Raw genomic sequence first — 5,406 nt, forward strand, 5'->3', positions numbered from 1 at the left:
TATATATATAGTGTATATAGTAGCCTAAATTAAATGGATAAAAAAATATTACAACATTGAAATACATACTGTACATGTAGCAAATGCTAACAGTGGCATGGCTAATTTAAAATGTTAGATATGTTTGTAATGATATTACTAAATGGCAAACAATGTGGTATTTGGTGTGTCTATAGGATGTTGAGGAATTACTCTCAATGAGACAATATGTTGACCATGTAGATAACTTTTCATAGGATTAAATCATTCACTGGAGGATGGGACAGAATCGACAAGAGCATCACACAGATCGTTATCTTAGCGATCACCTCATCATCCGCAGAGGACAGTGTTTTGAGATGTAGATTGAGCTGTCCCGACCCTTTGATCCAAACTGTGACCAACTTCACCTGGAGCTGAGACTAAGTCAGTTAAGGCCTTTTTTCATTAGATGCCATCTTGCCACCCAGCCAGATATGTTCTGACAACCTAAAGAAACTGGCTAATAATATATTACATTTAGAAAGACAAAACAAGTGCAAAATGTCTGAGGCAACCAGTGCAATTTTCTTTTTCATTATAAAACTAGAATAACAGCATAACAATTAGAGTGAAACGGTGAACATTTTGAATGATTTGCACTCAAAGACCATCTTGTGCTCCAGTGGCAGCAAGAACATCTGACCATGTGTAGCTATTCTATGTTTATCCAAAATACAAATCAGACTTTTCCACCCCACTGTAAAAAAAAAAGGCATTCTAAAGGCATATCCTTACCATTATTTCCTCTTCTTGTGTGGGTTTCATAGGTAATATCCCATCAGCATGGAGCGAGACACTCGTGGTTGTTCCATTAGTGAAGGAATTCAAGAAAGACTGCTGGGAAGCCAGGATCATTGAACAGATGCAAAACCGAATCAAACTGTGTGTTTACTCTCAGTCAACTGCTTCTATTGGACGGTACAAACTTACTATCGTAACCAGCTACCCAGGAGGAAAGGCCACTTCAACTGAAAATGATATTTACATGCTGTTCAACCCCTGGTGTACATGTATGTGCACATGATATTGGATCCTCTTTTCATTTCATAAACCACATCTGAAGCCTGAAACTGAACAATAATGAGGAAAAACTAGAAAACACTGTTAAATATTTCAAAATGTTCTCTTTATCAGATGACGGCGTGTACTTGAGTGATGAGGCAGAGAGAGCTGAGTATGTGCTGAATGACATGGGCAGAATCTACTATGGAACTAAGCAGCAGATTGGCTGCAGAACATGGAACTTTGGTCAAGTAACTAAGAGCCAAACTTTCATTCAGATTCATATAAAAGTGCATGCATTTGTTAATTGCTTGTTCGGTGATATCTTATTCCTAGTTTGATGAAGGAGTCTTGGCTGCATGTTTCTTTGTGTTGGAGAAGAGTGGTGGGCCTTGCACTGGATGGGGAGATCCTGTTAATGTGGTCAGAGTGATATCTGCATTTGTGAGTTTTCTGGCCTTTTTTAATGCACAAGCTTTAGATGTTTGGGATTAGACAACCTGATTAGAACAAGGATAATAGCAGACAGCAAAATAACATTTTGACACGTCACCTTTGTTACAGATTAATGCCAGTGACAACAGTGGTGTGATGGTGGGTAGCTGGTCAAGTACCTCCAATGATGGAACTTCTCCTACTGCTTGGTGCGGCAGCAGTGCCATCCTGAAACAGCACCACAAAAGTGGAGGAAAACCCGTCCAATATGGACAGTGCTGGGTCTATGCTGGAGTCACCAACACAAGTAGGATATTAAAACATATTGGACTGAGAAAAAAGTGAACTGTCCAAGAAGAATTTTTGTTGTGTTTAGATACGTGTATTGAATTCATTATTTCTTCTCATATTCTCTCTGTCCTCAGTTTTGAGATGTTTGGGCATTCCCACTCGTCCAGTCTCAAACTTCAATTCTGCTCATGACACTGATATTTAATTGACAACTGATGTTTATTTAGATGAGAAATTTGAGCCGATTGAGCATCTAAACCGTTATCCAGTCTGGTAAGATCACATGGCATCATGATTGCATTATGCAATGATTGTTGTACATATTTCTTTATCTCTTCAACTTTCTTGGTTGATTCTCCTCTTAATGCAGGAACTACCACGTGTGGAATGAGGCCTGGATGACTCGGCAAGACCTGCCGTCTGGTTTCGGAGGTTGGCAGGTGGTTGATTCCACTCCTCAACTGACCAACCAGGACAATCTTCGCTGCTGCCCTATTTCTGTTGCTGCGATCCGCAGTGGGCAGGTTCAGCATGACGCGCCCTTGCTCTTTGCCGGAGTATGTTAATGCCTTACATCTACCATTCCGTCACACATGTTTGATGTTACATGTTTCAGGAAATACATCATATGCTGTCTGAATTACAACATAATTATAGTTAATTCATACTGAAAATGAAATATTTAATTCTACACCCTTAAATTCATTATAACTCTGGATCCTGCTTCAAATATAGGAACAGAATTAGAACGTAAATGGACAGACGCACAACTTGCGGTTGTGTACTTAAGGTTTGGAACTTTATGTTGTAGGTGAACAGCGATAAAGTCTATTGGCAGTGTACAGCGAATGAAAACTTCGCCGTAATTCAGGTTGAGAAGAACGCAGTAGGTCACTGCATCAGCACCAAGGATGTTGGCTCAGATCAACGCGCAGACATAACACACCTCTACAAACACCCAGAAGGTGAAAACCTACACATGTACGTCACAGAAACACATCACTGCAGTGTGAGCTGTACATATAGAATATACCAGTATGTAAAGAAAGTGACGTGACATGTGGCCAAGTATGGTGACCCATACTCGGAATTAGTGCTCTGCATTTATCCCATCCAAAGTGCACACACACAGCAGTGAACACACACACACCATGAACACACACCCGGAGCAGTGGGCAGCCATTTTTTTGCTGCGGCGCCCGGGGAGTAGTTGGGGGTTCGGTGCCTTGCTCAAGGGCACCTCAGTCGTGGTATTGAAGGTGGGAGAGAGCGCTGTACATTCACTCCCCCTACCTACAATCCCTGCCAGTACGAGACTCGAACCCGCAACCTTTGGGTTACGAGTCCGACTCTCTAACCATTAGGCCACGACTTCCCATAGGTCCATAATGATATACACTCCAGTCACTAAAGCCAAACGTCTTGGTTTCTGTATTAGGTTTGACTGATTAGCATGCAGAATTAGCGCCTGCTGGTAGATATAACCTCACCATTCTATGGGGGGAAAGCATCTTTCTCTATTGACGGCCATTCAAAAGTAGCAATGCATTCTGATAAAATACAAAATTCAATATGTTATTATATAAAATCAAGCATTTGATATTATTATATTATTATCGTGGTCTGGTTAGTTGGTTTTCTGACAGGCTAGTTCTGTCACAGTGGCAGATGTGATTTGTCATTTTTGGAAGTAGGGATGTTTTATGCATGGTACCCAAAAACAACACATTTAATATTCATGAGTTTAATTATTTATTATTTTATCCCATTCATCAGGTTCAGACGGGGCGCAAATTGCTGTAGAAACAGCCTGTCGCAATGGCTCCAAACGGTCCGTATACCCGCTGTCCAACACTGAGGATGTGATCATTGAAGTCAATATGAAGGGTGATGGACCATGTGTCGGTCAGGATGCCGTGCTTTCCATCATCCTGAAGAACAAGTGCAGGTCTCCTCGTAGCCTCACTCTGTACAGCCAGGTGGCAGCCATGTACTACACCGGAGCCCAAAAAGCCTTGGTGAAAGAGAACCAGACACTCATTGAGCTCAAGTCATATGAGGGTGAGACATGGTGGAAGCTTGAAATCATAATTTTAAGAAGACTCCATAGTTACATTTAAAATAGATATATTCAGTACACTGAGTGTATATTTAATACATTATTGTACTTGAAGAATTAATTTGGTTAAGTCGTTCCAAGCAATCCACCAGACCTGGCACAGTATTTCATGCTGTTATGGCTTAAAATACAAATGTAGACTTTCAGGAAATACTTTAAAGCCAACATCAATGTTTATCTTGACAAAATTGCATTTTCTAGTTTTTTATGCCTTTGGTACAAACCATAGTCAAATCAGTCCTACCAAATTCTTACTTTAGCATTACATTCTCATTACAGAGTTGACATACAACATATCAACTGTGAAGACAAAATAACGACAAAGTATCAAATAATCAACGAGGATGATTATTCATTTTAAAGGTAGATTTGCTATAAAAGCATTGTTTTCCTCTGTAGTCCAGATTCTGGAGTGAATCTTGCGGTATGAAGACTACAAGGAACACCTGGTGGATCAAGCAGTGCTGATGCTCGCCCTCTCTGGACGGGTTTCGGAGACTACGCAGATACTGACCACCCAGTTCAACTTCAGATTGCGCACACCGGATCTTATTATCATTGTGAGTTTTCTTTATTATGAACTCTTCATATGCGCATCTGCCAGTGTTTGCATTCAAGTTAGATTTCACACAACTCATTTCTTATATGAAGCATCAAAATTTGCAGACTAGTGCCTGATTGTCTTTCTTTTTCAGCCCCTTTGTGGCGGTGTAGTGGGCAAAGAGATGACATTCAAAATCAAATTCCAGAACCCACTTCCCTGTGTACTGAAGAAAGTCGTTTTCCGGTTTGAAGGACTGGGATTGCAGTATGTCAGAACAATTAACTATGGGTAAGACACAAGAGTGTTACATTCATTTACACCACCTGAAATAAATTACAGTTGAGTGATGAGTAAAATTAATACAAATGGAATATGCACATACTAATTTTGTCTCTCTGTCACTTCAGTGATATTCCAAGTCTGGCTGCAGTGAACCTGATGGAGACCTTTGTTCCTAAATATCATGGGCCACATAAACTTCTGGCATCTCTCGACTGTCCTCAGCTCACTCAGGTGCATGGATTCACCAACATTGATATTCATGAAAAGATTTAGACTTGATACTTGAAACTTGATATTTGCCAGAGTAACTATGGAACCATTATGCTTATGGTTAGAAGCTGTTTATGTTAGAAATCACATCTCATACAGTGTAAGTATTTTGAAGGACCTACAGTTTATTTGTGGATTACAATAAAAATAACCAAATATATAAAATATTGAATGAATCTTGTCTTAGATGTCACACTTTATCACATGCCAGATTATTAAGATGTATTATTTGAAGCTTTGTGTTTAATAAATATTTGTGTCAACTTCTTAATTTATAATCATTGTAGTTAATGTCAGTTATTATGATGTGTTACTATAAGCATTATTGTCTTCCCTTCAATAATGGCAAGTGTTTTAATAATGATTGAAAAATCAGTACTTCTATAATGCTTGACTATAATATGGTGTTCTTGCATAGATATTAAACACTAAAACAACATTA

At 39.4% G+C, this 5,406-nt stretch overlaps 1 pseudogene; it reads left to right on the forward strand.

Moving 5' to 3' along the window:
• Positions 1-257: 257 nt before the first annotated feature.
• Positions 258-4,967, forward strand: LOC107664121 (protein-glutamine gamma-glutamyltransferase K-like; annotated as a pseudogene).
• Positions 4,968-5,406: the final 439 nt, after the last annotated feature.

This window comes from Sinocyclocheilus anshuiensis, unplaced genomic scaffold (genome assembly GCF_001515605.1).
Source record: "Sinocyclocheilus anshuiensis isolate Anshui unplaced genomic scaffold, SAMN03320099.WGS_v1.1 scaffold67, whole genome shotgun sequence".
NCBI lineage: Eukaryota > Metazoa > Chordata > Actinopteri > Cypriniformes > Cyprinidae > Sinocyclocheilus > Sinocyclocheilus anshuiensis.